At 47.4% G+C, this 20,846-nt stretch overlaps 1 long non-coding RNA gene across 1 annotated transcript; it reads right to left on the bottom strand.

Annotated features, from left to right (window-relative positions):
* Nucleotides 1-14,018: 14,018 nt before the first annotated feature.
* On the bottom strand, nucleotides 14,019-20,424 carry LOC123389110. Its single transcript, XR_006603643.1, has 2 exons — nucleotides 19,826-20,424; nucleotides 14,019-14,526 (listed from the first exon to the last, which is right to left on the bottom strand). It is a non-coding gene; the product is annotated as an uncharacterized LOC123389110 (long non-coding RNA).
* Nucleotides 20,425-20,846: the final 422 nt, after the last annotated feature.

Genomic DNA, 20,846 nt, shown 5'->3' with positions numbered 1-20,846 from the left:
TGCTTACACATATTATGTGTTATAATCTTCTCTTTTACATGCTGTAAAAAGGTTAACCCCTTTTCTGCAGAGATCTGAAAATGTGAAACAGTGCCTGAGTAGCTGAATTCATATAATTCGAATTTCTTGCAGGTCTAAGACCTATTGTTTATCACTTGACTGCCTCCTTTTTCATCTGTCAATTGGTTACAAATTCTGGTACTGAAGAGAATACATTGGGGCTGGTGGCTCAGTGGGTTAAAGCCTCTGCCTTCAGTTCAGGTCATGATCTCAGGATCCTGGGATCGAGCTCCACATCAGGACATAATGTAACAACAGATAGTTTATATGGGAGCCCTTTGGGTACTCTGGTGGATGAATGTTTTTAAATTAGTTTTTCATGGTCATGGGGAGTTAGAGACGAGAAGGGAGGTGGGGGAAATTGGAAGGGGAGCTGAACCATGAGAGTCTATGGACTCTGAAAACAATCTGAGGGTTTTGAAGGGGTGGGGGGTTTGGAGGTTGGGGTACCATGTGGTGGGTATCATAGAGGGCACTGCTTGCATGGAGCACTGGGTGTGGTGCAAAAAGAATGAATACTGTTATGCTGAAAATAAATAAAAAATAAATTTAAAAAAATATTAGTTTTTCATAGAGTACAAAAAAAAAAAGAAAAGCGCTCCCATTTATAGCATACACTTTATGGTTCACAAAGCACATGCCAACAATAAAAATAATGTTGGGTTACCGTTACACTTCATAGAAAAGGAGGTACAGGGAAATTGAATGAAAGTGAATAACAAAGTAGGTTCATATTTCAATATTCCTTGTAAAAAAATTAACATGAAATTGCGTTTCTGCCACCTCTCTCCTGTGTGATATGATAAAGAGCGACCACAATACATGAATTATAGTTCGGGTTTTTGTAAAGCATAATAGCTTTATACCAACACTTGAGTATTTATTTATTTATTTATTTATTTATTGCTAGCAAGATACCTCGATATGATATGCGGTTCCTGACAACCAACCTCAGAAATAATTCCATCTTCACTGGAGTGGCTCAATGATTTAAAGCCTCTGCGTTTGGCTCAGGTCATGACCCTAGGGTTCTGGGATTGAGCCCCATATCTGGCTCTCTGCTCAGTGGGGAGCCTGCTTCCACCTCTCTCTCTCTCTCTTCCAGCTCTCTGCCTAATTGTGATCTGTCTGTCAAATAAAAAAAAAATTCTTTAAAAAAAATTTCCCTTTCTATCAAAAGCAGACCAAACCACTAACAAACTCCCCAGAAAGCTTCATCTAAAAGGTTGTACTTTCTTCAGACACCCAGCAGGACCTTCTTCTCTGGGCCTGGTATTTCTTCAATGGCCTATTCCAGAGAATCAGACACTAAACTACTGAGGACCATGGGCCTCAGAACCACGGAAGAGATGATGAGGGGCACAAAGCATGCCTCTGGTCACCAAGATGGTATGGAAACCTTTGCTGCTTTTCTGCATTTTTCAAAGCTGTGTTTTTAGCTGGAGGTTGCTCCTTTATGATAAATTGCTGATACCATATAGTAAAAACTATTATATGATCTTTTACAAACCATTTCCTATCTTTGCATTCATGTGCCAAGACAGACAGGGATTATTTAAAACCCTGAAGAGAGTGCTATTGCCTTTAAATTGCGTGTAACCTTCCTGTAACAGATTTATGATCGATGATAGATTTAGTTAAAATATAACTATTTAAAATATTTACTCTCAGTAAACGATTTCAACCTATGCTCATTTAAGTAACTTGGTGCATAATCCCTTTTCTATTAAACCAGAGTGCAAGGACCAATGCCGCGTTTCCGAGAGAACTCCCCAAGCTATTTTTCTAGAATGGCCTATGCCTATATATCAGGCGTTTCCGAGAGAACTCCAAGCTTTTCACTCCCTTTGTGGAGCGCCTACCCTGGAGGTCGTGTAATAATAACCTTGACCAAAAAAACAAACAAAAAACCCAAACATCAAGGTCGCAGTGCCATCCCTGCCTGGAGATGAGTAGACTGCTCAAACAGATCCTGGGCAGGCATCTCAGCCCAGGCCTGTGCTGTGGAAGCTGGTTCCTGGCTTTGGGCGCAATCAGGAAGCCAGCAAACTGACCGGAGAGTGCAGCCAGTGTTAACAGGACTGATGATCTTTTCACAACCAGGCCGCGCGTGGACACCCGCTCAGGGAGCCAGGCTAGGAGGATGCCCAGTGCAGGCGCTGGCAACGCTTGCAGCCCCCCAGGGCTTCGCCCCACACGCCAGCCCGGGCGGGGCCTCAGGAGGGAGGCGGGCCGGGGCGGCGCAGAGAATGGGCTTTGCTAATTGCCAAAGCTGGAAGTGAGCTCTCGGAGTACTCAGGATGGAGGGGGGCGGGAGCGGGTCGAGGGCGGCTGGGAGAAGGGGCTTTGCTAATTGCCCAAGTGGGAAGTGAGCTCACGGAGGATGAGGCGGAGAGTCTGGGAGGAGGTGGAGGGGCTGGGGGAGGAGGGGCGCGCAGCGCTGGAGTGCTGTGCTGTGGCTCAGTGGAGACTGCAGGACCCACAGGTCTCGCCGCTTTGGGCTCCTGCCTGAGGCCCTGTGGTCCCGCTCCTGCTGCCTGCTGCCCCTCCCCGCCCCAAGGCTTCTCTGGACCACCCTCTGCGCACAGGTAAAGTGACACCTCGCGCTGCGCCCTAACCGGTAGCAGAAAGCGTGGGACAGGGACGCGACCAGGGGGCGAGGAGGGGGGTTGTCGAGGCCCAGCCTCCCGCGAACCCCAGGGAACCGGGACCACCCCGGACGTTGCGCCCAACCCGGGTCCACATGGGGTCGGGCTGGGGACAGCGCCTTGCGAGGTGCACCCCGCCAGCGGGCGCACTAGCCTCCATCCTTTGGCACCCCCACAGGCGCGTGCTGAGGACCCCCTTCCCTCCCCCCCGCTGTGGCCCCGCTGCTTTTGTTCTGGACTTGGGATCCCAGGTGGAAACTAGTCCCTCAGACATCCCTGGCAGCAAGGAGGGCAGGGAGGGGTTCTTGGTTTTCTGCCCTGGCTCTTCCTCTCTCCCCATTCACATGCCTTCTGGCTAACCTTTCCTCTCCTCATTGTCAGTTTTATTAAATGGTTTTCTTCTGCATGTTGACCCGAAGAGCTATTTCATGAATGAATGTACACGAAACTGAGTCAGAGCCCACCTGTAGAGGCCTTTCATTAGAATGGTCTCTGGTTCTAGCCTCAGTTCAGAATACTGCATGTACCTGAGAACCGAGTCCAGATGTTTCTTTCATCTCTGACTTGAATTTGAAATCCTCCTCAGACTTCAGCTTCCAGGATTTCTCCAGTCCTTGCTCTCCCACTGTCTTGGTGGGGATCCGCCATGAGTGTTGAACACAGGAATGAATGAATGATATATACCCCAGATCGCTGGGGCTTTGTCTTGTTTTGCTGAGGTTAGAAAGGCTTGGGAGAGACCCCCTGTATGCAGATACAGAGCTGCATGCAATTGCTTAGATAAACGTGTTCCCCACTTAATTGCTTGGGCATTGAACATTTCACCCTTAACCTGTGGCTTGAGCAGTTAGGAGGAGACAATCTGGAGGTGAATCAGAAGATGGCTGAATCCACATGGTGGTGGTCTGGGTTTGGGAGATTTTCCTGGAGATTCAAACGAAAGATCTAAATTCTTCCAGTGGGGAGTGGTAAACATTTTATTGATGGGAGATGGAAAATAAATGGTCTGGTTAACCTTTCCCTCCCCCTCAAAACCCATTATTTGAAAAAACAAAAAGGGAAGTGAAGGGAGAAATCCTCCCACTCCCATCCCCACTCACCTCCATAGCCACCTCCTCTTCCAAGAACCTAACAGACAAGGTGCCAAGAAGTGTTAGATACCAGCAGTGGTCTCAGATCTCATTCAAGGACCATGCTGAACGGCATTCAAAGAGATTGTGGGGGCAAAGGGATCCAATTAAGGGGGACAAGTTTAAGGTTTGCCTGGTCCCCTAAAAATTAATGGCACTAGAGAAGATGAGCTTTGGGAACTATAGCTTAATGGATACAATGTGTAAAAAGCTTCAGTGAGTCATGGTGGGAAGGGGCCATGAGGGCAACAAATACAGTCTTAGGTGATGTTTTTAATAGCACTATAGGCTCTAGATTTCCTGTATTGGTGTTCTTGGCAAGTCCAGCCCGGCCAAAGTGGATACTCACAACCTGGAACGGAGGGTCTTGGAGATCCCAGCACGTGAGGTATGATGAGAGGGTAAAATGATAGGAGGTGTCCTTTGGAAGGACTGTCTCCTTGACTTTAAAAGGGAGAACCCAAATCTGTAGTTGAAATCTTTTTGGCTACAAAGAGGGCCGAGGCCTCCTAAGGTCAAGGTCTCCTGGTCACTTGCATAGATGTCGAAGAACATATTCAGACATTTCAAAGATGTCCTCATGTCCTTCAGTTCCCACTCTGGAATTCTATCAATAAGGTGAGAGTTCCCCTAGTTGAAAAAGAGATCTAAAAAGACTTCCCTTTCTCATGTAATTTCTGTAACCTCCAGGTCACACCCACCTCCCCCTTCCAGCTCTGTAATGAAGCCACAGCTGGTGCCAACTTGTGGAACTCCTTAAAGGCTATTCTCCCTTATATACCCCTGGACCAAGTTCCCATGCTCCCTCACCTGGTTTCCTGCACTCACCTCCCACCTGGTGTGTTCACACCTGCAAGTGCCTTTTACCAACCCCTTTGCCAAAAGGCAGCCAGAGTGACCTTTCAAAGACCTATCAGTTCCTGGCATTTGTCTCCATAGAAATCTGCACTGATCTTCTAACAAATTCTCAGTCCTCCAAAGGCACCCATAATCCTCCCATCAGTCTCTTCATACCCCTCCAACTGACTGATGCCTGTTCTGCCCCATCTCTCTGCCCATCAACCACATTGCCTCCCTCTTCCTGTGGAGACCCCTCATGGCGCCTGCCTCCAAGCACAGGTGATTCCCATTGATGGGAAGATCCTCTCCTCTCCCCCATCTCCCCACTCCAGTTACTCCCACTTATTCGTGAGCTCACAAGCCCCATGGTACACACTCTCCATGCAGCCTGCTCTCTCTTTTCTAGCACTGGCCTCTGTTTCTAGCTGTGGTTGTGTCATGGATGTCCCTCCCCAGCCAGCCTTCAAGCACTCCTTCCCTTTAACTCCAACACCTGACACAGTGCCTGGCACGTAGTAAGCCATGGCTAGCTTCTAAGAGCCTCACTGAGGGACTGAAACCATTTTAAAAATGTCACCACGTAGGCTCCAAACTGTAGGCAGAAAAAGCTTTGCCTGGATTGACATTTTAGAGACGTATTCGTCAAGTTGGATGTGTTCACTGACTTTACCTTGTAAAATTAAAAAAAAGAAAAGGGACCTCTGTATCGCTTGCATCTAACAAAGGTGCATGTATACTATTAATGGAAGGAGACAAGATGTTTTCGCTAAGAAAATGTATAAGACTGTTGTGGTCAAGTGGGAGGAAACAGTCCGTTTGTTGGAGCATTGCTATCTTACTCTATCACAGCCACTCATAAAAATCTGACACGGGGTGAGTCAGTATTGTCTGTCGGAGATGAGTTAGATCTGGCTCATGTTCCTACAGACATGAAAGCCAGGAACAAAGAAGGAGGCTTTGAAAGCCTGGGTTGAGGAGGCAGTGTGGTTCACTGGGATGAACTAAGTGCCCAGGACCACCGGCAGACATGCGAGCCTGTGCCCTTCCTTTGTTCTGGGGTCACTCTTGCACCATGTGGTGAGGCTGGTGGCTGGGAGCAGCTCAGGACAGGACCTGGTGGCATCTTACCTCTCCCACCCTCCTGTGGGCTCCAGTGGGCTACCATAGGTCCCACGGGACAGCCTGCATTCCTTGCAAAGCCCAGTAGCACTGGGAGCAGAAACTGGGACCAAAGAGTGAGCACCCTGTTTGACAAGCTAGACCAGCCACCTCTTCTTCAGATACAGGGGGAGCCCTGGCATGCTGACTCCTCCCTTCTCCCTTTCCCCTTTCCTCTCTTCCTCCCTCTTTCCTTCCCCTCTCTCCTTCCCTGGTGGTGCCCTTTCCCAATGCCCACTTCATCCCTTTTCCTTTCTACATGCCTGTCTTCTAGAGTTTCTTCTCTTTCCTCCCCATTACTTCCTTCAACTGAATCTCCCCTTTGGTCCCTTTGTCCCAGCTCTCTGCTCCTCCTCCCCTTCCCTGGCCCCTGTTCAGCTCCATCCTGAATGCAGGCAGAGCTGGACTAACATGCTCACTTGCTAGCTCAGCCACCCTCCAGAGTAGTCACTCTTTGGTGGCCACCTTCCTGACCCCCTGGTCCCTTCTCCACTTGTTCAGATATTGCTCTGAAGTCTGAGGAGGACAGAGTGGTGGCTGCCACAGAAGCAGGCCAGAGGAGAAACCAAACCATGTGTCCACACTGTCCCCCAGCACTGCTGCTCTGAGAGCTTTCGGAGGCCTCAACAGGGTTAGGATTTAGGGGCTTTTTCAGAACCGGGAGTGAAAACAACCATAGGTCAAAAGAACAGCTATGGCTCCCACACAAAAATAATAATCACAAATGAAAACTATGTTAACTCTGAAGTCCCAAAGTTGAAGAATTGCCTTAATTTGTCACTAGAAAGCACCCAAGGCCCCACTCTCTGGGTTCTGGGTGCCCTGGGAATGGCAGGAGGCTCTGAGAGGCGCGTGGGAGTGCCAAACGATTGGGGCTAGCCTGCCCGCTGGCGGGGGGGCGGGTACCTACTGTGGTGCTGTCCCTGGCCCGACCTCTTGCGGACGGGGTGTGGCGGGGCGTCCTGGGTGGTCCTGGTGCCCTGGGGTTGGCGGGAGTCTGGGCCCAGACCCCCCCACCCCAGCTCCTGGCCCGCGTTATCTGCTTCAGGTGAGGGCGCATCGCGGTGTCACTTTACCTGTGAGCAGAGGGTCTTCCCGAGAAGCCATGGGGCGGGGAGGGGCAGCAGGCAGCGGGAACAGGACACCATGGCCTCGGGGGCTAGGTTGGAGCGCAGGAGCGCAGGGGCAGCAAGAAGTGGGTCCTGCAGTCCCGAATGGGCCGCAGCACAGCACCCTGGCGCTGCCCGACCCTCCTCCGCCAGCCTCTCCACCTGCTCCCAGACTCTCCGCCACGTCTTCCGCGAGCTCACTTCTCGCCTTGGCAATTAGCAAAGCCCCTTCTCCTGGCCGCCCCCGACCGGCCCCCGGCCCCCTACCTCCTGAGTCTTCTGGGAGCTCACTTCCAGCTTTGGAAATTAGCAAAGCCCCTTCTCTGAGCCGGCCTCGCCCCCTCCCTCCTGAGTCCCGGCCTGGGCTGGGGTGCGGGTCCAAGCCCTGGCATGCTGCCAGCATTGCCAGCGCCAGCGCTTGGCAGCCTCCTAGCCTGGCTCCCTGAGCGGGTGTCCCTGCGCAGCCTGGCTGCGAAAAGGTCATCAGTCCTAAACACCAGCTGCACACTTGGGTCAGTTTGCTGCTTCCAGATTCTGCCCAAAGCCAGGAACCAGCTTCCCCAGCACAGGCCTGGGCTGAGATGCCTGCCCAGGGTCTGTCCGAACAGTCTCCTCGACTCCAGGCAGGGATGGCACTTCGACCTGGATGTTCGGGTTTTTTGTTTGTTTTTTTGGTCATTAGTTATTACATGACCTCCAGGGTAGGTGCTCCACAAAGGGAGTGAAAACAGGACGCCATATATAAGCATACAGCCATTCTAGAAAAATAGCTAGGGGTTCTCTGGGAAAGGCGGCATTGGTCCTTGCACTCTGGTTTAATAGAAAGGGATTATGCACCAAGTTACTTAAATGAGCATAGGTTGAAATCGTTTACTGAGAGTAAATATTTTAAATAGTTATATTTTAACTAAATCTATCATCAATAATAAATCTATTACACGAAGGTTACAGGCAATTTAAAAGCAAGAGCACTCTCTTCAGGGTTTTAAATAATCCGTGTCTATCTTGTCACGTGAGAATGCAAAGATAGTAAATGGTTTGTAAAAGATCATATAATAGCTTTTACTAATTCTATTTATTTGACAGACAGAGATCACAAGTAGGCAGAGAGGTAGGCAGAGAGAAAGATGGGGAAGCAGGCTCCCCGCCAAGCAGAGAGCCTGATGAAGGGCTCGATCCCAGGACCCTGAGATCATGACCTGAGCCCAAGGCAGAGGCTTAACACACGGAGCCACCCAGGCGCCCCCAGATGAAATACATTTCTGACTTAGAAACTTCAGATCGAATTTTTTTGTCCATGATGACAACTGAAGAAAATGTGTCATCCCTAAACCTAACCTTAACCCCTAACAACGATGAAATCTAAGCTGACCTTAAATCCCAAACTAGAAACCTGAATCCCAAACCTGAAATGGAACACAAAGCCTGTACCTGAGCCCTGGATCCAGCCCTGAATCACAAACCCAAACCCTAAAGCAGACCTCCAAGTCATGAACCCTGAACCCAAATCTCAGCATGAAGCCAAACCCCAAATTTGACCTTGAACTTTATCCCATAAGCCCTGAGTCTTAAAGCCTAAATCATAAACTTAAAGCCCTAAACTATAACTCTGTTCCCTTGTCCTTCACTCTAAATCCTCACCCTAACACTAAAACCAAAGCCTGATCTAGAACTCTGACTAAAACCTGAACCTGAACCCAAATTCAAACCCTTCACCAGACTTTGCTTATGCACTTGCCATTGATGGATATTTGCAGTTTCTACCTTGTGATTCTTGTGAACATTGTTTGGGTTGGGGGCTAGGGTTAGGGTCTTGGATTAGGGTAGGGTTCAGGCTTGAGACCAAGTTGAGGTCAGAGTGTGGGTCTGCATCAGGGCCATGTTCAGTGCCACTGTTTGGGTCAAGGACTGTTGTAATTCCACATTGTTTCCAATTCATTGTTACTTAGCTATTTGGGGGGAAGTTGGGGGGTATTGGGCTCCATGCAGCTTGAATTTCCGGAATGAAATGGCGTCAGCTGGACCCCAGGAGGGAGCAGGACCATCCACTGAAGGGTGAGCTCCCACAGTCCTGCACTGCCTTCCACCGCCTGCAGAGGGCGCCAGACCCCAGCTCCCACCCTGAGCCCAGGCTGCGCAGCCACTGCTGGGACCGGAGCCCCGCCTCTTCAGGACCCACTGTGGAGACTTCTGGAGAATGTGGGGCGCCTCCCACCCTGACAGGACAAGCTGAGGAGGGTGTGGCTCTGCATCCACACTGACCGGACCCGTTGTGGAGGACGCGCCCACACTGGCAGCAGTCCAACCTCCTAAGGACCAGACGCTGGAGGAGGTGAGGAGAAGCCGCCTGAGTGGACTGTCAAGGGGTTCGTGGTCTCAGGACCCCACAGAGAAAGGGCACCCTGTGTAGACACTGGGGCTTCCGTCGTTTTGTGTGAGGAGACGTGGCCTCCTGCTGTGCTGTGTGGTCCCCCCTTTCAGGGCTCGGGTGCTCCTCGGTCCTCGTCTGTGTTTGTGTGCTCACGGAATCGGTTTCTGGGGCTCCTCAGATGGCCTGCAGTCAGGGAGCATCCGCCTGCTTCAGTGCTTGTGCTCCCCCCACTGCAGCCCTGCGGGGTCCTTCCCATGTCCACACCCACTGCAGGCTTGCGCCGAGTCCAGAAATTCGGGAGCCAGAGTGAGGACTCTGTAGACGGTTTTGGGGAGAGTAGGTATTTTCCCAGTGTGGGTTCTTCCCTGAGCACAGTGCCTCCCCATCTCCGTGTGTCCCCCTCCCTGTCTGTCGTCTTTGTTGCAGGGCTGTCAGAGGACAGGTCTGTCACCTTCTTGGTTCAGGGGCCTCCCAGGTATCTTGCTGTCTTGGATGCAGGTGTAAATGAGATCGTTCTCAGTAGTCTCTTTCGGAGGGTTCCTTCTGAGCACGTAAGAGTGCCACTAATTTGTGCATATTGATTTGTTCCTTGCAAATTCTTGAATTTACTAGTTCGATTGGCCTTAAACTCAATCTGCCAGTTATTTGACCAGCAGCATGGGTTTATTTGGGAAGAGCAGAGAATGGCAGTCTGGGCTGAGCAAGCTTCGGTCCCATCACAGGCAAGTGCGAGAAACAAAGGAGAGGAACATTATTTCATGGAGGAGGAAGAAGTTGGGAAGGGTGCTTGAAGGAAAGTCCCTTGGAGAAAGGCAGGGTGATGGAGAGTTCTCACCAGCTGAGCTGCAAAGCTCCTACAAAGAGTCAGGAGATGAACCTCCAGCTTCCCCTGTGGGGCCTGGAATTGGTGAGTCTCTCCTGTGGAGGATTGCAATGTAGGGTCTGTAATGGGCACTGAGCACCAGGCGCCCCCTTCCAGCCTCCCCTTCTGGCATCCCCAGTCCACTTACTGGGGCTTCCCTTCCTGCTTTTGCACAGTTCTAACCAGCTTGTGGTGGAACGTTGTGGAAAACTGAAATTCCAAATCCACTGCTTCTACTGCACCTGAGATACAGGGGCCCATGATTTAATCCTCCCACGAGTCTCTTGCTAACATGTGTCCTCTCCATGTTAGGTGACCTGGATCTGGGAGGGCTTGGACTCCATCCCAAAGTCTGATGTTCTCTCTGCTTCCGTGTCGTAGTGCTAACATGGATGTTTGGAAGAGTCATTTCCTCTGCGGTGATTTCAAAGTGCAGTCAGCTTGTTATAGCAGCACAAATACGTGCTGTCTCCACACTCCGATTCCCCAGCCATCATTTCTTTACCACGTTTGCCACTTCACACGGGATGCTTCAGTGTGTTTGATCCCACACCAGGACAATGTCCTGCAGAACCACCACATAACCTGAAATGAGGAGAACATTACAGAACCCATCGAAGGGTTAGAGTTAGGGACCAGGGACATGGCAGGACTGACCTAAAGACCCCATAGAGAGCTGTCTGGGTGGCTGAGTTGACAGTGTAGGTGAAGGTGAGGGTCTTGCTCTCGCTTTGTGTCCAGGAGTCAGCTCTGTGTGGGTGTGTCTTCAGCTGGGCATGCAGATTTCTGCTCCTCTGAATCCTTTCCTGAGTTCCAAATGGCACAGTTTCCTTCTGGGAGGCAGGCTGAGTCCTCTGGGATTGCCCAGGTGTCCCCAAATTATAGGGCACCTACTGCAAGGCCTTTGGGGTCAGAATCCTGAGAACCAAACCAAAGGTTATGGTTAGGGCCCACCACATGGCAGGCCCGATCTGCCACCACTCTGTCCATCTTTCTGGGGGAGGGGGCAGTCGAGGGATTTGTTCAGGGTGAGTGTCAAGCTCCAGGTTTGCATCCAGGGGCCTGCTGAATATGGGGGTGTCCAGAGGTAGGAATGCAGATTTCAGTTCCTCTGAATCCTTTCTGGAGTTCCAAATGGCATGGTTCCTTTCAGGGTGGCAGGGTGAGTCCTATGGTGTTCCTCACTGTACCCAATCTCTGAGGCTTTGGAGCCAGGCCGTTGGGGACAGACCTCTCAGGACAGAATCTAGGCTTAAGTGTTTGTGCCTATGGGCATGGCTGCACTGATCTGAAAGCACTGTGGCGAGGATCACAGGGGTCTGAGTTGAGAGCATGGTTCAGGATCAGTATCAAGGTCTGGGTTTGTGTCCAGGGGACCGCTGAATGTGGGGGTGGTCTCAGATGTCCAAGACGATTTCCCCTACTCTGAATCCTTTCCAGCATTCCAAATAGCCTGGTTTCCTTCTGGGTGGCAAGCTGAAATCTCTGGGATTTCTCAGGTCTTCCCCTGAGAAAGTAAAAGAATTCACCAGATGAGCTGAACAGCAGAAAAGACACAGCTCAGGAGTTAATCAGTGAACAGGAATATCATGCCAAAAACTTCTTTGATAACACACTACAGAGCAAGGGAAGATAGGAGAGAAAGCTTAGATGTAAAGGACAAACCCTCCAACTCTCCAACATCATTCCCTACTTGTTTATTTCCATTGCTGTCAGCTCCTTCCCAGTCAAAAATAAGTCACCTGAGCCAGCCTTTTTCCTTCCTGAGTTTGGGGCACTGCAAAGCCCACCAGAGGGGCCAAGGGCACCCCTGTACCTGCTGAGCTGAGCCCATTTGTACCCCAACAGTGAGAAGGTACCAGCCTGTCCCCCTGGTGCTCCATGGTCTGTGGCAGTCCTTCCTTCTGGACCCTGCTTTGCTGCTCTTCCTTCCCTAACCCTGGTCTCAAACTAGGGATTGCTCCTGGAGGAGGAACTCAGGGAGATGAGGCTCAGGAGGGTCTCCCTGCCTGGAATATCCGTGTGAGGAGTGCACAGCCAACAGATTTTGCCCAGGGACTTGCAAAATGCAGAGAGGCAGATTTCTTTTCTCTCTTTCTCTCTCTCTCTAACCTCATACTAACCAGGAGTTCTTAGAACTTTCTTCAGAGACTTCTAGGTGTAGCTTGGCCACTATTTCCACAGAAAGGCCACTTGAGCATGATCAAACACACGTATAAGCAATTACATATAAAAAAAATAAGCCAATGCACACAGACCTTTGACAGCAGCACAGGACGCTCAAGGGACCAGAGTCCCTACCTTGAGCAATAGTGGTAGAGGCCGGGTTCTGCCACACAGGTCCGTAGACCTTTGCCAGTTTCCATGATAGCAAATCCAGACATGCAGAATCCTGAGGGACAACCTACTAACTGCAAAAGAGCAAAAATTCATCAGGATTCAGAGAGTGGAAATCCATTTGTACTGGAAAAGAAAGAAGTAGGGTTGCTGTGAATCCAGCAGGGAGGACAAGCATAGAGAAAGGCTGGTGTATGGGTCACGGAAACTATTGTTTCTCAAGGGCCCTGCTGTCTCTGTAAAATGCTATGAGGACTGTCTCTTTGGGAACTCCTGCTTTCCTACCAGTGACGCCCCAGATTCTGCTTTGCTAGTCCCATGGATTCCTGGGGATACCCAGTTGATAAGCTACGCTGTCCTCATGACAACACTTGCTAATGGACTGAATGTTTGTGTCTTGTCCCAATTCAGATGTTGAAGTGCTGACCCTCAAGGAGTGCCATCAGGAGGTATGGGCTTTGAGAGGTGATGAGGTCATGAGATTGGAACACTTGTGAATGAGATAAAAGCACTTCTGAGAAAAGACCTGAGAGATTGTTCTGCCAGCTGTCATCCATGCAAGGCTACAACAGAAATATGGGCATCTATGAAGCAGTCTCTTGCTAGATATCAGACCTCCCAGGATATTGCTTTTGGACTTCTCAGTCTCTAGAACTGCAAGGAATAGTACATGTTTTGCTGTTTCAGCCACCCAGTCTGTCATCATTTGTTGCAGCAACTTGAACTGAATAAAGCAGAGCCCAAGTCCTGGTTAATCCCTGCTTCTACTCATTTCCCCTCAGAAAGAGCTTCTAATCCAGAACAGACCTCTGCTTTCCATACACGTGCTTCAGACTCCTTCTGTGAGAGCCCAGACTTTGTAAAAGACTCCTCCCTCATGGCAACCAGCATTCTGTGACTCCTGAGGAATGTCCTCCCTGACTGTATTGAGTCAATCAATCTGATTTTGATTCTGGAGTCCCAGGATCAAGGACTGCATCAGGCTCCCAGCTTCATGGGGAGTCTGCTTCTCCCTCTGACCTTCTCACCTCTCGTGCTCTCCTTCTCACTCTCTCTCTCTCTCTCTCTCAAATAAATAAATAAAAATCTTTTAAAAATCTGATTTTAACAGACCATAAGTTTGTTCTTGCTGGTCTTTGGAAGATTAGGCATTAGCCCTTCGGAGAAAGTTCTGAATGGTTGCTTCATGAAGGGGTGAACTGTGTCCCCAAAGTCTCTTTTTGCTGCCTTCTAATCACAGATGCTGAGACAAATCCTCCCAGGTGCTGGTTTTTCAAAGCACTTAATGCTTTGGCTTTGAAGTTCCTCACTTGACAGTTCTGCTTTAATCAGTTTGTGACAAAACAGCCAATTGGTGGTGGATGCAAAGGGCACTGATAAAGTTAAAATCAGGGAACAATTTTTTGAGTGTCAAGCATGTGCACGTGTGTGCACACACATATCCATGTGCTAAGCATTATGGTAAATGTCTGACAAGAACTAAAACATCAAAAAGTCAGGATACCCCATTAGCTGATATTTTTATTATTCCTACATCCTAAACTATGAAAAACAGGGTCAGAGAATAAGAAGTGGCAAAAAGAATCAAGATTTGAGGCAGTTCGATTTCACAGCCAGCCTTGATCAATAGGCGTGTACACCTGTGTCTAGTTTCAGCTCTGTGTAACCTTGCCATAACCTTGGATAAGCCATTCATCTCTCAAGTTCAGGTTCTTGGTCCAAAGAGGGAAGTGGCACAGGTTGAGTACCTCCAGTGGGATTTCCTGGCAGGCTTGTTCATCCAAGCATTCTTGTTTCAGTTTGAGTAATTGAATCCAGTCTTTCTTTTACCGAAGGCCAAGCTTGTCCAGTGTGTCCATGCCACCAGCCAACAGCATTTGTCCATGCCATGTAACAACTGAGCAACATTCATAGGAATGGGGGGAGGAAAAGATGTCCACAGGTGTTGACAGATGTTCTGCCTGGAGGAACAGGAGCTGGGGCCATCACCTGCTGTTTCTAGTGGCCTTCTCTGTTGAGTTAAAATAAATGGCAATTATTTGCAACGACAGGGATGAAAGTAGAGGGTATTATGCCAAGCGAAATAAGTCAGTCAGAGAAAGACAATTATCATATGATCTCACTCATATGTGGAGTTTAAGAAACAAAACAGAATGATAGGGGAGTAAAGGAAAAAAATTAAACAAGATGAAGTCAAAGAGGGAGACAAACCAGAAGAGACTTTAAAAAAAAAGATTTTTATTTACTTATTTGACAAACAGAGATCACAAGTAGGCGGAGAGGCAGGAGAGTGAGAGAGGAGGATGCAGACTCCTCAGGGAGAAGAGAGCCTGATGTGGGGCTCGATCCCAGGACCCTGAGATCATAACCTGAGTTGAAGGCAGAGGGCTTTAAACCCACTGAGCCAGCCAGGTACCCCTCAGAGGAGACTCTTAATCACAGTAAACAAACTGAGGGTTCTTGGAGGGGAGGGGGATGGGTGGATGGGGTAACTGGGTGATGGACATTAAGGAAGGCATGTGATACAGTGAGCACTGGGTGCTATAAAAGACTGATGAATCACTAACCTGTATGTCCTAAACTAGTATTATATGTTAATTAATTATATTTAGATTAAATTTTCTTTAAAAATATTTTTAAAATAAAATAAGTAACAATCAAATAATGATCAGAGTTGTCCAGCAGGGAGTATCAGATCTAGATGTCAGTTAAATTTAAGGGGCTTGGCGAAGTTTAGGAGAGTCACGCTAGGTCATTTTCCTGTGTGGGGAAGTCTTCAGGGGCAGTTCCAAAGACAAAGATTATTAATATTTCTCCTTCCCCCATTCCTCCTAGAGCCAAAGATGTTTCCTCCACTCACCCACTGGCCCTGTATGTAGGTGTTGCTTTCTCTCTACCAATCAAAAAATCAGTGAGTAACTATAACTTCACCTTTTCCAATATTCCCCTACGCCCGACCTTTTGTCTTTAATGGCCATGGGCAATAGGGACAAAGACATTTTTTAAAAACTTACAGAGATCTATTATGCTCTACTACCGTGGCCCACATGGGCCACTGCAAAGGGATTCTGTGAACCGTGTACTCAGATGAATGGTCATTATCTTCAAAAAGGCAGGGGCAGTGATAGGCACAGGAACCAAAAAAGCAAGAGTTAATGGACCATCAGAATAATGGAGTACCAACACTTTTTTGTCCTTGGATTGAATCCTCAAGGTCCAGTGTCTCAACAGAATATTCATTTTGGTCTCATCTGCCTCACTTGTCCACTTGGCAGTTATACTGAGAACCGGAAATTTTCCTTAGAAGAGAGAAAGAGTATTTGTCAGGTAAACCAAGGAAATGTCCATTATAGGAAGTTAGGCCTTTTGTCATGGTACTCCATTAGCACCCTCCTGACTGTTAAAGAAAGAAAAAATTGTGACACCCATTAAAGAGAGTAAGGAAGATTTTATTCAAGGGATGCTACTACGATGGGATTTTATTTTATAGTATGGGAGAGAAATCTGGCTCAGCTCAGACAAATGGAGATTTACAGCTAAAGAGCATGGTGGGGATCACTGAATGTAAAATTCAGATGGAACATCAAGGGTAAGGATGAAGGGATTCTGGCTAAACCATCTGGACAGTAATATTGTTGAAGGAAGGCTAGGGTCATAAACTATTGAGATCAGGGGATAAGGAATTTTTTAAAAGACTTATAAATACATTTTAGAGAGAGGGAGCAGGGGCAGGGGTAGAGGGAGAGGGAAAGAGAATTTTAATCAGACTCTTCACTGAGCATAGAGCCTGAGGTGAGGCTTAATTTCAGGACCGTGAGATCATGACCAGAGCAGAAAACAAGAGTCAAACGTTCAACCAGCTGCACCAACCAGGTGCCCTGGGAATAAGGGATTTGATCAGATATTAAGCGTTATAGATACTGAAGCACCTGGGTGGCTTAGTTGGTTAAATCTCTGGCTTTGGCTTAGGTCATGATCTGATCCCAGGATCAAGCCTGGCATTGGGCTTGCTGCTCAGTGGGGAGTCTGGTTCTCTCTCTCCCTCTGCTATTCCCCCTGCTCAGGCTCTCTCTCTGTCAAAATAAATAAATCTTAAAAAAAAAAAAGTGGTAAGATACCAGGGGTGAGAGATAAGGAATTTGATCAGATATCAAGAGTAGGATAGGAGATTGTTGAAAAATTAAGTAAGCAGATTTCTTGCTAAAAGTAGGCTAAGTGGGCGGAGCCTGAGGTCAAGGCTGGACAGATAGAGGACTCAGAGGAACTTGACTCCAATCTGGTCAAGGAGAAAATCTTCATCATCCATGACCATTGTATTTTCTGCAGTCACACATTTTACTAATTCTTTTACTAGACATTCAGTGAACGAGAAACATGAACACAGCAGCAATAATATAACAAATGTAAGCGCTCTAGCAGAGACAAAGGCAGTATAGGAATCCACCTCATCAGATTTAGAATATGCATGACTCCATGACTGAATTACTACCACTGCTTGAATGTTGAGATTAAGATGTAGTACAGAGGATCAGAGGGAAGGGAGGGAAATCTAAATGGGAGTCATCAGAAAGGGAGACAAACCATGAGGCACCTTTAACTATAGGAAACAAACTGAGAGTTGCTGGGGGGGGAGGGGAGTGGGAGACATGGAGTAACTGGGTGATAGGCATTAAGGAGGACACGTGATGTGATGAGCACCAAGGGTTATCCACAACTGTTGAGTTACTAAATTCTCTGAAACCAATGGTGGACTATCTAATGGCTAATTGAATTTAAATATCTAAAAAAGGCACTTAAAAAAAAGATGTAGCATAACTCATAATATCCTTTGAGTGGAAGAATGTGCGGACTTTCCACACCTCTGCTGTCCAAGTCCCATGGCTAGTAGCCACATGTGGCAATGACCACTTAAATGGTGGCCAGTTAAATGGAGAAATGCTGTAAAAGCAGAATAAACACTGGCTTTCAAAGACATATTGTAACCAAACGTCAGAGAGTATTGCCAACCTCACATCACAAACATCGCATGACTTCTACAGCTAATGAGAGTGGGACCCAAGATGAGAGAGGTCAACCTGAAAGTCCATGATGTCAGAAAGAACATGGGGAAGAAAGAGTCACAATCCTGGAGTGGATGGGCTGAGGACTGTCAGAATGCCTTTTTGTGTGTGTGTGTGTGATTCTGTATATGGACAAGGAGAATTCACAGGAGTAGACATCTGTATGCCTCACATTTCAAGGGAAAATTATGAAAATGCATATAGACCCACAGCCATAGTTTAATTATGTTTGAAATATATTCAGAACTACTCCAGTCAGTAAATTGCATATTTTCACATTTAGCTTCTCAATTTTCTCTTCGGCACCTCCCATTCTTGAAATCCCAACACAAATCCCATCTCTTGCCTAAGGACCATAAACTACCTCACTATCAAAGGCTACAGTTCATTCATTCATTTGATTCATTCAAAGCAACCTAATCTTGAGTGATGTCTTAGGCGCTCTTCTAGGGACTGGTGACACGGTGAACAAAATAGGTAAAAATCTCACTTTCATGGAGCCTATCTGGTATTTAGGGGAAAATCTTTCCTTATCAACATGAAAAGACTTATTATGGATGCGGCTTAGAATTTAAGTTTTTTTTTTTCTTGACAGTATCTCAGGTGATCATCTTTGAGGTGATATCCTGAAAATACCTTTGGGGGGTACTGACTCGACTTTCTGAGTCAGATACTTTCCTAAAGACAGGGGTCACAGGAAAAGTGACAACTGTCACTCTTGCAGTAAGAACAGGGATCACAATGCTTGAAACAGATATGCTTCTCAGCTGTCAGAAAGTCCACAAGGCTCCAAATGTGTGTGGCCAACTAATGGAACCTGTAACTTAGAGGTTATCATCCTGAGAGCAATGGGAAATCCCTCTAGTTAAGGACTCTCCTTGACGGAAGCTTGACCATGGCCTTGGTTTACTTACTATGATGTTTAGGTAATTATACACATTAAGAAAAGTGCACAAGGCACTTACATTTCCATGATACCATCAAAGATATTGTTGTTTTATTAAAATGTTACATCTAGAGCTGTGACGTATAGAGTAGTTAAGTCAATCACTATGTGGTACAGGTGAGACTATTGTAACAGCCATACTTCCATAAAAAAGAAAAATTTTTTGTGGTTTCTGATCTAGGAATCAGCCAGTGAATAATTCTATATCAGTGTCCAGTTACCGGGCTAAACATGTAATCTATTTATATTTCTGAGGGTAAGCTGAATTGTGATCACTGAGCCAGCTGTGTTCTAGTAACTACTCATTTACCCAACATAACAGATATAAGAAGGTAAAAGGCTTCTAAGGAGACTGGTTACTTATATTTTGAACCACATTGTGGCAGGTATAACTTGCAACTTGTGCTTAGTGGTAAGATTTCTGATATTTACTTTCTCCTTCCTTTGGCAAGTCAAGTTAGTTAAAAAGTAATTAGAGTTGAGTCCATTGTTTTTCTTAAATGTTTACAGAGATATAGAACTCTCAAGTTTCTTTACTAGACAGGATTAGATCACATTAGTGATTTACATTGATTTAGATCAGAATGATTTACATTGCTAAAACGAGAACTTCCTGTCAGTTTGGAGAAAGCTCATTTTTATAACCAACATATTGCCTGGGCTAGAGATTAATGAGTGCTATGGGTAGGGTGATGAAAGTGATATATTCAATGACCTGTGGAATTTGTTCTGTAATTTCCCCACTCCTCTGGTCAGCAGAGCGTCTTCTTCAGTACCCAGCACTGCCCATAACTGCATTCAGAAAATCACTCTCCAAAAATGCTTATTTGTTTTGCCTTTTTTATAATTTTTTAAAACATTTGATTTATTTACTTGTCAGAGAGAGAGAATGAGATCACCAGCAGGGGGAGCAGCAGAGGGATGGGGAGAAGCAAGCTTCCTGCTTGGTGGGATTGCACAAGGGCTGAAGAAGACAGAATGGGAAGGGGACAAGGAGAATAGTGGGTTTCAGATTCTTGGGAACAGAGCCCACATCTATTTCTATGTTTATCTCACTGCTCTAAACACAGGTCACAGCACAGTGCCAGCAGCAGAGTCATGGAAGTGCTCCAGAACTGATAACTATTGCTATTTATACTACTAAAAAATCCTCCACAAAGGGCCAAGTGTCATAGCTTCTCCCAGTTCCCCACACACTGAACGCAATGAAGAATCAAACTATCGGGTTAAGGATGGCGAGGGGGGGCATTTAACAGGACCCAGATCACAGGAGCCATATTGTATTGCAGGACCAGGGGTCTTACCAGTGACTAGGTATTCACTCCTCTTGAGAGGCTAGCTCCTTGGATCTCCCTCTTCAATCCTCTGAACCCATGTCTGGCATCAGAAACAAAAGTAAACACAACGTATCGCCCTCGTTGATTTTTTACTATTATTTGTTACAGAGGAAGAGAGAGATCACAAGCAATGGGAGCAGCAGGCAGAGGGAAGGCAGGCCCCCCACTAGAGCCTGGTATGGGATCCAATCCCAGGACCCTGGGATCATGACCTGAACCAAAGGTAGATGCTTAACTGAGTAAGCTACCCAGGTGTCCCTTATTGTCCTTCTTTAAAATTTAATGTATTCTCTCTCCCTGTCTCTTTGTCCCCACTCTGTCACTCATACTCACACAATCACAGAGTCACAGACAATAGCAAGGTATTTCCCATTCTAATTCGCTAAGGCACTATGAGCTTAAGCTCAACAGAATCACTTTGCCAGCTGCTGCTCTACCGTGCCCTGATCCTTTCTCTATCCCCAAGCTCGATCTGTAACTCAAGTGTCATGGTGGTGGCACTTTCTGCCCTCCCTCCACAAGGCTGTCATCAGCACACTCTTCCCCGTGGCTCCACTCCCCGGAACTGGCTGCCTTTGGTATGCCCTCTCCTAGAGCTTTTCCACTCTCCCTGAGGGGAAGACAACCCTTACTTCTCCCCGGTGGCTGTCACGTGTCCGCTATATATTGTGATGATCAGCCCGATTAAGAGATTGGGAACTAAAAGACCGGCTTCTGCTTATGGATGAAACTAACTCTGGGGCTTGGGACACATGACAGCAGCACATGGTGGTAGAACTGAGATGGTTAGGGAGTTAATCTGCATTTTCACATCTGGTCAGCGGCAGAACAAAGAGGACACCCCAGATCTCCTATCTCCCAGAACAGTACTCTTCAAGTAACTTACAGCACCATCCTTCTCCAGCTTTGGAAGTGGCACTTTTCCAACCCCAAAGTCTTGATTCTAGGCAGCACTCCGAGAGATACTCCCTCCAGAATCACCCCTGGC

The sequence above is a fragment of the Mustela putorius genome, unplaced genomic scaffold (genome assembly GCF_011764305.1).
Source record: "Mustela putorius furo isolate JIRA1106 unplaced genomic scaffold, ASM1176430v1.1 tig00003948_pilon_pilon_pilon, whole genome shotgun sequence".
NCBI classification, from domain to species: domain Eukaryota; kingdom Metazoa; phylum Chordata; class Mammalia; order Carnivora; family Mustelidae; genus Mustela; species Mustela putorius.
The sequence above is the reverse complement of the archived record's forward strand: the minus strand, read 5'-3'. Positions and strand labels throughout refer to the sequence as shown.